Here is a 12,049-nt window from a genome sequence, read left to right on the forward strand (position 1 = left end):
TCTTAATCTCCTGGATGACAGTGAGCATTGGGCTCTCATAAATACTAAGTCCAAAGGAAGGCTATGAGTCAATGAGTGTGTCTGTACCTAAAAGAGAGGCTCCTGGGAGAGAGCAGGCAGTTTAGGTCATTACAAAAGAGGGCAAACTGGGCAATCCTAGAGCCTGGAAGCTCAAAACTGTAGACATCCTGATTTTAAGAGACAGCCATGGGCAGTCAGTGTCTCTCACTGAACCTGACTATCAGTCTCAGGATAAACCCCAAACTGTGGATATCAGAACAGAGAGACAGAAACTGGTTCCCACATGACTGCTGAGCTGCTAGATCAAGCAACCATGATGAGCACCCCACTGCTTGAACTTCTAGTAATGTGAGCTGATGCATATCCTTATTGTTTAAGCAAGTCTGAATTGGGTTTCCTGTTACAGGTGAAATGATCTTAACTTATTAAAGCCCAAGTGACACAGACAAAGAGCATGGGCTTTGGTGGTACACAGACCTTATTTATTTATCTTTGTTTTAAACCCAGCTCCATCCTTTACTTAACTTACCCCCCTGAGGCTTGCGTCCTTGCAATTTACGTGGTGATAACTCTAACCTTACCAAAGCCAGTATAATGACCTGTACTCAGCAGGCAGGCAGGCACAGTTTGTTGGTTTCCCTTTACTGGGAGACAAATGCTAGGATCCAGGCCCAGGAGCTCAGGCTTTGAAACTTCAAAGAAAGAAAGGCACCAAACCATTTCTGGATTCTGTAGGAACTTTTCAAACACCAGGGGGTAGGCATATTCTCTGGGAACATAAACTCACAGACCAGGGTATGGTTTAGTCAGCAGGGAAAAGAATGACAACTCATTTCTATCTTTCTTTTTTGGGAGGAGATGGGGATGGGATTATCTTTGTCTTCCAAATGTGTATATTTTTTTCTCTAATCCTTATTAATTGATAAAAATGATTTTAAAAATCAAGTACTTGTGCTGGATTTACGATGAAAGAAAGCTTCCACTGACCCCACTCTCCACTACAACTTGTCCCCTCCAGTACCCTAGAGGAAATAATTTTTAACTCTTTCTTCTGAAGGTTACCCTAAACACCTCTAAAAAAATGAGCTCTTTTCACTATTTCTTGATTTATCAACTTTAGATATTATTTATTAGTTTCTGCTATGCTAAAGATTTAACTCGCCTATGCCACTTTTCACTTCTCCTCTTCCTAAAATAACTGTATCTCAATTTATATTCCATCATCTACAGACAGTATCTCTTGTGAGAATGGATGTTATAACAGCCCTACTATTCTCAGAGATCCTATCCCTTTTCATCTCCCAATCTTTATCCTCCATACTTTTCCATTTTCCATTGTCAAGGCTAATAAAATTGTCTTCTAGGCTTTGTATATAAGTTGATTCTAAATATAACTAGTGTTTACAGTATGAGGACTATGTTAAAACTATTTACTACACTCGAACTCCAAGAAAATCATTCCTTTCTTCTGAAGGTTTTGGTTTTCTTAAAGTTTCTTTTTTAAAGATTTTCTCCCTACATTGCCTGCCATTATCACTTCTTTCAACTCAAGAATGGTGCTGACTCTTGAGAATACCCTTCTTTCCCAAATTGTTTTTTTTTATATTTTTTAAAACAACTTTATTGACAAACCATAAAATTCACTCATTTTAAATAAGTTGTAAATTTATCAAGTTCGGCAACCATCACCATAACCAATTTTTAGAACATCTTCATCACTGAAACAAGATCCCTCATGCCTGTTTACAGCTAATTCTCACTCCCACCCCCTGCCCCAGACAACTACTCATCTACTTTCTGGCTCTCTTGCGTTGCCTTTCTGGACATTTCATATATATAAAATTATACAATATGTGACCTTATATGTGTGGTTTCCTTTTACTTAGCTTAATGTTTTTTGAGGTTCATCTGTGTCATAGCATGTATCAATAGCTCATTACTTTTTATTACTGAATAGTATTCCATATGTGGATATAGCACATTTTGTTTATCTACCCAACAGTTGATGGACACTTGGGTTGTTTCCACTTTTTGGGCTATGATGAATAATGCTGCTATGACATTCACGTGCAAGTCCTTCTTAGCCATATGTTTTCTTTCCTTGGGTTGATATCTGGAAGTGAAATAGCTGGGTCACATGATGAGTTTATGTTTAATTTTTTAAAGGAACTGCCAAACTGTTTTCCAAAGTGGCTGTACCATTTACATTCCTACCAGCAATGTATGAAATTTCCTGTATCTCCACATTCTTGCCAACATTTGTTGTTGCCCGGTTTCTAACCTTTTTAAAAAAAATTTTAGTTGTGGTAAAAACTCCGTAACATCAAATTTATCCTCTTAACCATTTTTAAGTGTACAGTTCAGTAGTGTTAAGTATATCCATGCTGTTGTGCAACAGATCTCCAGAGCTTTTCCATCTCGCAAAACTGAAACTCTATGCACACTGAACAATAACTCCCCATTTCCCCCTTGTAACCAACATTCTATTTGCTGTTTCTATGAATCTGACTACTGTAGATACCTCATGTAAGTCAAATTATACAGTATTTTCCTTTTTGTGACTGATTTATTTTACTTAGTACAATGTCCTCATTAAGCCACCATCCATGTTGTAGCGTATAGAGGATTTCCTCCCTATTTAAAGCAGAATTAATATTCCATTGTATAAATATATATATATATCACATTTTGTTCATCCAGTCATCTGGTGATGGACACTTGGGTTGCTTCCACCTCTTTGCTATTGTGAATACTGCTGCTATGAACAGGGGTGTGCAAAGATCTCTTCCAGACCTTGCTTTCGAGTCTTTTGCATATCTACCCAGAACTGGGATTGCTGGATCATATGGTTATTCTATTTTCAATTTTTTGAGGAAACACCATACAGTTTTCCACAGTGATTACACCATTTTACAATTCTACCCACAGTGGACAAGGGTTCTAATTTCTCCACATCCTTGTCACTACTTATTTTGTTAAAAAAAAATTTCTTTTTTATAGTAGCCATCCTCATGGGTGTGAGGTGATATGTCATTGTGGTTTTGATTTACATTTCTCTAATGATGAGTGATGTTGAGCATCTTTCTTTCTTTCTTTTTGTGAGGAAGATTGGCCCTGAGCTAACATCTGTTGCCAATCTTCTTTTTGCTTGAAAAAGATGGTCCTGAGCTAACATATGTGCCAATCTTTCTCTATTTTGTATGTGGGATGGCACCTCAGTCTGGCTTGATGAGTGGTGCATAGGTCTGCACCTGCAAACCCCAGATTGGAAGCAGAGCATGGAAACTTAACCACTATACCACTGAGCTGGCCCCTTGAGCATCTTTTCATATGCTTCTTGGCCATTTGTATATCATCTTTGGAGAAATGTCTATTCAAGTCCTCTGTTTTCTTTAAAATCAGGGTTTTTGTTGTTGTTGTTGTTGAGTTGTAGGAGTTCTTTATATAGTCTGGATATTAACTCCTTATCAGATATATGATTTAAAAAAATTTTCTCCCATTCCTCAGATTGTCTTCTCACTCTTGATTGTGTCCTTTGATGCTCAGAAATTTTTAACTTTGATGTAGTCCCATCTGTCTATTTTTTTGCCTGTGCCTTTGATGTCATATCAGAGAAATCAATGCCAAATCCAATGTCATGAAGATTTCCCTCTATGTTTTCTCCTAAGAGTTTAGTATTTTGGGGTCTTCTATTTAGATCTTTGATCGATTTTGAGTTAATTTTTGTTATAGTTCTGGTAAGGGTCCGACTTCATTCTTTTGCACGTGGATATCCAGTTTTCCCAACACCATTTATTGAAGAGACTATCCTTTCCCCATTGAATAGTCTTAGCATCTTTGATAAACATCACTTGACCATACTAACAAAGTTTTATTTCTGGGATCTCTATTCTATTCCATATGTCTATGTGTCTTCTTTATGAGAGTACCACACTTTTTTAAAAAAATGTTTTATTGAGTTAATGATAGGTTACAATCTTGTGAAATTTCAGTTGTATATTATTGCCTGTCAGTCGTGTTGTAGGTGCAACCCTTCACCCTTTGTGCCCACCCCCCACCCCACCTTTCCCCTGGTAGCCACTAATCTGTTCTCTTTGTCCACAGGTTTAAATTCCTCATATGAGTAGAGTCATACAGAGATTGTCCTTTTCTATCTGGCTTATTTCACTTAACAAAATTCCCTCAAGGTCCATCCATGTTGTTGCAAATGGGACGATTTTGTTCTTTTTTACGGCTGAGTAGTATTCCATTGTATATATATACCACATCTTCTTTATCCAATCATCTGTTGATGGGCACTTAGGTTGCTTCCACATCTTGGTGATTGTAAATAATGCTTCAATAAACATTGGAGTGCATAGGGCTTTTGCAATTGCTGACTTCAAGCTCGCTGGCTAGATATACAGTAGTGGAATAGCTGGATCATATGGTAGTTCTATTTTTAATTTTTTGAGGAATCTCCATACTGTTTTCCATAGTGGATGCACCAGTTTGCATTCCCACCAGCAGTGTATGAGGGTTCCTTTTTCTCCACAACCTCTCCAACATTTGTTACTATTAGTTTTAGATATTTTTGTCATTCTAATGGGTGTAAGGTGATATGTTAGTGTGGTTTTGATTTGCATTTCCCTGATGATCAGCAATGATGAACATCTTTTCATGTGCCTATTGGCCATCCGTATATCTTCTTTGGAGAAATGTCTGTTCATGTCTCCTGCCCATTTTTTGATTGGGTTGTTTAATTTCTTGTTTTTGAGTTGTGTGAGTTCTTTATATATTATGGATATTAAGCCTTTGTCAGATGTATTACTTGCAAATATTTTTTCCCAGTTAGTGGGTTGTTTTTTTGTTTCAATCCTGTTTTCCCTCGCCTTGAAGAAACTCTTTAGTCTGATGAAGTCCCATTTGTTTATTCTTTCTATTGTTTCCCTTGTCTGAGAAGACATGGTGTCCGAAAAGATCCTTTTAATACTGATGTCGAAGAGTGTACTGCCTACATTTTCTTCTAGAAGACTTATGGTTTCAGGTCTCAGCTTTAGGTCTTTGATCCACTTTGAGTTTATTTTGGTGAATGGTGAAAAAGAATGGTCAATTTTCATTCTTTTACATGTGGCTCTCCAGTTTTCCCAGCACCATTTGTTGAAGAGACTTTCCTTCCTCCATTGTATGCCCTCAGCTCCTTTGTCGAAGATTAGCTGTCCATGGATGTGTGGTTTTATTTCTGGGCTTTCAATTCTGTTCCATTGATCTGTGCACCTGTTTTTGTACCAGTACCATGCTGTTTTGATTCCTGTAGCTTTGTAGTATGCCTTGAAGTCAGGGATTGTGATGCCTGCAGCTTTGTTCTTTTTTCTCAGGGTCTTTGGTTGCCCCATATGAATTTTTGGATTCTTTGTTCTACTTCTGTAAAGAATGTCATTGGGATTCTGATTGGGATGGCATTGAATCTGTAGATTGCTTTAGGTAGAATGGGCATTTTAACTATGTTTATTCTTCCAATCCATGTGCATGGAATGTCTTTCCATCTCTTTATGTCGTCATCCATTTCTATCAGAAAAGTCTTGTAATTTTCATCGTATAGGTCTTTCACTTCCTTAGTTAAATTCACCCCGAGGTATTTTATTCTTTTTGTTGCGATTGTGAATGGTATTGTGTCCTTGAGTTCTTTTTCTGTTAGTTCGTTATTAGAATATAGAAATGCTACTGATTTACGTAAATTGATTTTATACCCTGCAACTTTGCTGTAGTTGTCGATTACTTCTAAAAGTTTTCCAATGGATTCTTTGGGATTTTCTATATATAAGATCATGTTGTCTGCAAACAGCGAGAGTTTCACTTCTTCCCACCCTATTTGGATTCCTTTTATTCCTTTTTCTTGCCTGATTGCTCTGGCCAGGACCTCCAGTACTATGTTAAATAAGAGTGGTGATAGAGGGCATCCTTGTCTTGTTCCTGTTCTTAGGGGGATGGCGCTCAGTTTTTGCCCATTGAGAATGATGTTGACTGTGGGTTTGTCATATGTGGCCTTTATTATGTTGAGGTAGTTCCCTTCTATCCCCATTTTGTTCAGAGTTTTTATCATAAATGGCTGTTGGATCTTGTCAAATGCTTTCTCTGCATCTATTGAGATGATCACATGGTTTTTATTCCTCAGTTTGTTGATGTGCTGTATCACGTTGATTGATTTGTGGATGCTGAACCATCCCTGTGTCCCTGGTATGAATCCCACTTGATCATGATGTATGATCCCTTTGATGAATTGCTGTATTCGGGTTGCCAAAATTTTGTTGAGAATTTTTGCATCTATGTTCATCAGTGATATTGGCCTGTAGTTCTCCTTTCTCGTGCTGTCCTTGTCAGGTTTTGGTATCAGCGTGATGTTGGCCTCGTAGAATGTGTGAGGAAGTGTTCCATCCTCCCTAGTTTTTTGGAATAGCTTGAAAAGAATAGGTATTAAATCCTCTCTGAAAGTTTGGTAGCATTCCCCAGGAAAGCCACCTGGTCCTGGGGTTTTATTCTTTGGGATGCTTTTGATGGCTGTTTCAATCTCTTTCCTTGTGATTGGCCTGTTCAAATTGTCTGCTTCTTCTTGAGTGAACTTTGGGAGATTGTAGGAGTCCAAGAATTTATCCATTTCCTCTAGGTTATCCATTCTGCTGGCATATAGTTTTTGTAGTATTCTCTTATAATCCATTGTATTTCTGCGGAGTCTGTTGTTATTTCTCCTCTTTCATTTCTGATTTTGTTTATTTCAGCTTACTCTCTTTTTTCTTTGTAAGTCTGGCTAGGGGTTTGTTAATTTTATTTATCTTCTCAAAGAACCAGCTCTTTGTTTCATTGATCCTTTCTACTGCCTTTTTTGCTTCAATAGCATTTATTTCTGCTCTGATTTTTATTATTTCTCTCCTTCTGCTGACTTTGGGCTTTGTTTGTTCTTCTTTCTCTAATTCAGTTAGGTGTAGTAAGATTGCTTATTTGGGATTTTTCTTGTTTGTTAAGATGTGCCTGAATTGCGATGAATTTTCCTCTTAATACAACTTTTGCTGCATCCCGTATGAGTTGGTACGGTATGTTATCATTTTCATTTGCCTCCAGGTATTTTTTTGATTTCTTCCTTAATTTCTTCAATGATCCATTGCTTGTTCAATAGCATATTGTTTAGTCTCCACATCTTTGTGCCTGTCTCAGCTTTTTTCTTGTAATTAATTTCTAGCTTTACAGCATTATGATTGGAGAAGATGCTTGTTATTATTTCAATTTTTTTTAATTTGTAGAGGCTTGCCTTGTTTCCCAACATATGGTCTATCCTTGAGAATGTTACATGCACGCTTGAGAAGAATGTGTATTCTGCTGTTTTTGATGAAGTGTTCTATATATGTCTATTAAGTCCAACTGTTTTAGTTTTTTGTTTAGCTCCACTTTTCTTTGTTGATTTTCTGTCTGGATGATCTGTCCAGTGATGTGAGTGGGCTGTTGAGGTCCCCTACTATTATTGTGTTATTTTTGATATCTTTGTTTAGGTTTGTTAATAGTTGCTTTATGAAATTTGGTGCTCCTGTGTTGGGTGCATAGATATTTATAAGCGTTATTTCTTCTTGATGAAGTGTCCCTTTGATCATTATATATTGGCCCTCTATGTCTCTCTTTACCTGCCTTATCTTGAAGTCTGTTTTGTCTGATATAAGTATTGTGAAACCTGCTTTCTTTTGTTTGCTATTAGCTTGGAGTATTGTCTTCCACTCCTTCACTCTGAGCCTGTGTTTGTCCTTGGAGCTGAGGTGTGTTTCCTGGAGGCAACAAGTTGTTGGATCGTGTTCTTTAATCCATTTTGCCACTCTGTGTCTTTTTATTGGAGAGTTCAATCCGTTTACATTGAGGGTGAGTATTGATGCATGAGAGCTTAATGCTGTCATTCTGTAGCTCGTGTTCTGGTTTTCCTGCGTTTCCTTTGTTTCTCGTCCTGTGTGTTTTAGCCTACCCATTGACTTCTGCAATTTCTTAGGCTGGGTTTCTTAGATTTTTCCTTATTTATGTTTTGTGTCTCTGTTCTGTTTTTTAGTTTAGTGGCTACCCTGAAGTTTGTATTCAGAATCTCGTGTATAACATAGTCCATTTTCTGGTGGTCTCTTACTTCCTTAGCCTAGATTGTTTCAGTCCCTTTCCTCCTCCCCTCCTAAATTATTATTTTCATCTCTTATTCCAACTTGTGTTGTGAGTTTGTGGTTAGAGTGATAAGATTGTCTTTGCTTTGCTGATTGCCTTCCCTTTATCCTAATGCTATAGTTGAATATTTGCTATCCTATTCAGATTCAATCTATTTGTCTCCCTACTCTGTGTTTTGTGACCCCTTTCTCCCTTCTTTTCTTTTTTCAGGTATGAGAGCCTTCTTGAGGATATCTTGTAGTGGAAGTTGTGTGACTACGAAGTCCCTTAGCTTTTGTTTGTCTGGAAAGGATTTAATTTCTCCCTCATATCTGAAGGATATTTTTGCTGGATAGAGTATTCTTGGCTGAAGATTTTTATCCTTCAAAGTTTTGAATATGTCACTCCAATCTCTCTTAGCTTGTAAGGTTTCTGTAGAGAAATCCGCTGAAAGTCTGATGGGGGTTCCTTTGTAGGTTATTTTCTTCAGCCTTGCTGCCCTGAGTATTCTTTCTTTGTCCTTCATTTTTGCCATTTTTACTACTATGTGCCTTGCAGTAGGTCTTTTTACATTGACAAATGTAGGAGATCTGAAAGCTTCCTCCACACATATTTCTCTCTCAATCCCTAGATTTGGGAAGGTCTCTTCTATTATTTCGTTGAGCACACTTTCTGCTCCATTTTCCTTTTGCATGCCCTCAGGAATTCTGATGATTCTTAAGTTGCATTTTCTCATTGAGTCAGCTATTTCTCTGAGAATTTCTTCAGTTTTTTAAATTCTTAGTTCTCTTTCTTCGTCTGTCTGGAGCCATTCAGCCTGTCTATCTTCGATTATGCTAATTTGCTCCTCTATGGTGTCTACACGGGCATTCAGGGAATCTGTATTCTGTTTTATCTGATCCATTGTATTTTTCATCTCTAGTATTTCTAATTGATTCTTCTTTATAATTTCAATCTCTTTTGTGAAGTAACTCCAGAACTTGTTGACTTGTTTCCCTTTACTTCATTGAATATTTTGAGGATAGCTATTTTGAACTCCTCTTCACTTAGTTTACCCATTTCCAAGCCCTCAGGACCTACTTCTGTATTTTTATTTTTTCCTTTTGGACTGTGCTGAATGGTAGAGGAGTGATTTTTGCACATGATGCTATTATTCAGCTGCAATTACAGCCTGTTGCCACTAGATGGGGGTCGAGAGGCTTGTTTTCTGAGCCCTGTGCCTTCAGCCAAGATGGCGGCGCCCAGCATGGGTTGGGGGATGAGGGGCACTTTCATTCACGCCGACCAGTATTGGATCAGCTCTTGCTTTCTGGTCTCCCAGGGCCCTGGTTTGCTGGGGTTCCCCCACGGAAAGCTTTCCCCTGTTAGAGGGTTTTGCTGCAAGGGTGGTGGGAGTCCTGGATGATCCCCCGATGCACAGCCCCTCCCCCACCACTTCCCGCACCCGAGGCAGCATTCACAGTCTCTAGGGGAGGGAGCGATGTTCTCTCCTACCGGGTTCCACCTCCTCTGAGGCCAGCTGCAGCCTCTCCACCTTCCGTCATTGGGCTGCTGTGGGTCTCTGACGATTTCTGTTATTAGGATTGTTTTTTTGGTTGGAAAGCAGTTGCTCTTTTTGGTTGTACTTTGGAGGGGAGAGAGTCCCAGGTGAGCTCATGCTTCCATGTCAGCATGGAGTGCTGACGTCACTCCTCGAGAGTATCACACTCTTTTGATTACTATAGCTTTGTAATATGTTTTAAAATCAAGAGTATGAGTACTCCAACTTTGTTCTGCTTTTTCAAGATTTTTTGGCTATTCAGGGTCCTTTGAGATTCCATATGAATTTTAGGATGGACTTGTCTATTTCTGCAAAAATGCTGTTAGGATTTTGATAGGGATTGCATTGACTCTGTGGATTGCTTTGGGTAGTATTCACCACTTAACAACATTAAGTCTTCTAATCCATGAACACGAAATGTCTTACCATTTATATGTCTTTTTTTTGAGGAAGATTAGGCCTGAGCTAACATCCGTGCCCATCTTCCTCTACTTTATATGTGGGATGCCTACCACAGCATGGCTTGCCCAGTGGTGCCATGTCCACACCCGGGATCCAAACCAGTGAACTCCAGGCTGCCAAAGCAGAACGTGTGAACTTAACTGCTGCACCACTGGGCCAGCCCTGTCTTCTTTATTTTCTTTCAGCAGTGTTATGTAGTTTTCAGTGTGTAAGTTGTTCACCTCCTTAGTTAGGTTTACTCCTAAGTATTTTATTCTTTTTGATGATATTGTTAATGAAACTGTTTTCTTAATTTCCTTTTCAGATTGTTCACTGTTAGTATATAGAAATGCAACTAACTTTTGCATGTTGATTTTGTATCCTGCAACCTTACTGAATTCATTTATCAGTTCTAACAGGTTTTCTGTGTGGAGTCTTGAGGGTTTTCTACACATAAGATCATGTCATCTGTGAACAGAGGTAATTTTGCTTCTTTCTTTCCAATTTAGATGTCTTTTATTTCCTTTCCTTACCTAATTGCTATGCTAATAGAAGAGATGAAAGCAGGCATCCTTGCCTTGTTCCTGATCTTAGAAGAAAAGCTTTTAATATTTCACCATTGAGTATGATGTTTGCTGTGAGTTTTTCATACAGGACTTTCATGCAGTAATTTCCTTCTGCTCCTAGTTTGTTGAGAGTTTTATTTTATCACGAAAGGGTGTTGAATCTTGTCAAAACCATGTTCTGGATCAACTGAGATGATCATGTGGCGTTTGTCCTTCATTCTGTTAATGTGGTATATTGCCCTGATTGATTTTCCTATGTTGAACCATCCTTGTATTTCTGGATAAATCCCACTTAGTCATGGTGTATAATCCTTATGATATGGTGCTGAATTTGCTTTGCTAGTATTTTACGGAGGATTTTTGCATGAATGTTCAAAAGGGATACTGGTCTGTAGTCTTCCTGTAGTGTCTTTGTCTGTCTTTGATATCAGGGTGAAGCTGGCTTCATAGAATGAATATACTTTGTGTGATATCTATCTTTTTAAATCTATTGAGACTTAACATACGTGGCCTAACATATGGTGTATCCTGAAATATGTCCCATGTGCACTGAGAAAAATGTGTATATTGTTGTTGAGTAGAATGTTATGTATATAACTGTTAGATCTGGTTGTGTTGTTTAAGTTCTCTCTTTGTTAACTTATCTTCTGTTTGGTTGTTCTACCCATTATTGAGAATGGGGTATTGAAGTCTCCAACTCTTAATGTAGAACTGTCTATTTCTCCCTTCAATTCTGTCAGTTTTTGCTTCAGATTTTGATGGTTTGTCATTAGGTACATAAATGTTTATAATTGTTCTATCTTCTAGTTGTACTGAACCTTTTATTAATATATAATGTGCTCCTTTGTCTCTTGTAACATTTTCTGATTTAAAGTCTACTTTATCTCATATTAGTACAGCCACCTGTACTCTTTTGGTTACTATTTGCATGGAATATCTTATCCCATCGTTTCCCTTTCAATCTACTTGTGTCTTTGGATCTAAAGCGAGTTTCTGGTAGACAGCATGTAGTTACATCATGTGTTTTTATCCATTCTGCCAGTCTCTGTCTTTTGATTGGAGAATTTAATCTATTTACATTTAAAGCAATTACTGATAAGGAAAAACTTACTTCTGTCATTGTGCTATTTGTTTTCTAAATGCCTTACAGCTTTTTTGTCCATTTATTTCAGCATTACTGTCTTTAGTTAATTTTTTGTAGTGAAATGTTTAAATTCCTCTCTCATTTCCTTTTGTGTATATTCTATAGCTATTGTCTTTGTGATTACCATGAGGACTACATTTAACATTCTAAAGCTATAATACTCTAATTTAATTTATACCAGCTTAACTTCAATAA

General features: G+C 37.8%; 1 protein-coding gene across 3 annotated transcripts in view; it reads right to left on the reverse strand.

Annotated features, from left to right (window-relative positions):
* SIMC1 (SUMO interacting motifs containing 1) overlaps positions 1–12,049 on the reverse strand; it is a 98,111-nt gene that overhangs the window by 27,547 nt on the left and 58,515 nt on the right. The gene's annotated exons all lie outside the window — the stretch shown is intronic.

The sequence above is a fragment of the Equus quagga genome, chromosome 7 (genome assembly GCF_021613505.1).
Source record: "Equus quagga isolate Etosha38 chromosome 7, UCLA_HA_Equagga_1.0, whole genome shotgun sequence".
Classification (NCBI taxonomy): Eukaryota; Metazoa; Chordata; class Mammalia; order Perissodactyla; family Equidae; genus Equus; species Equus quagga.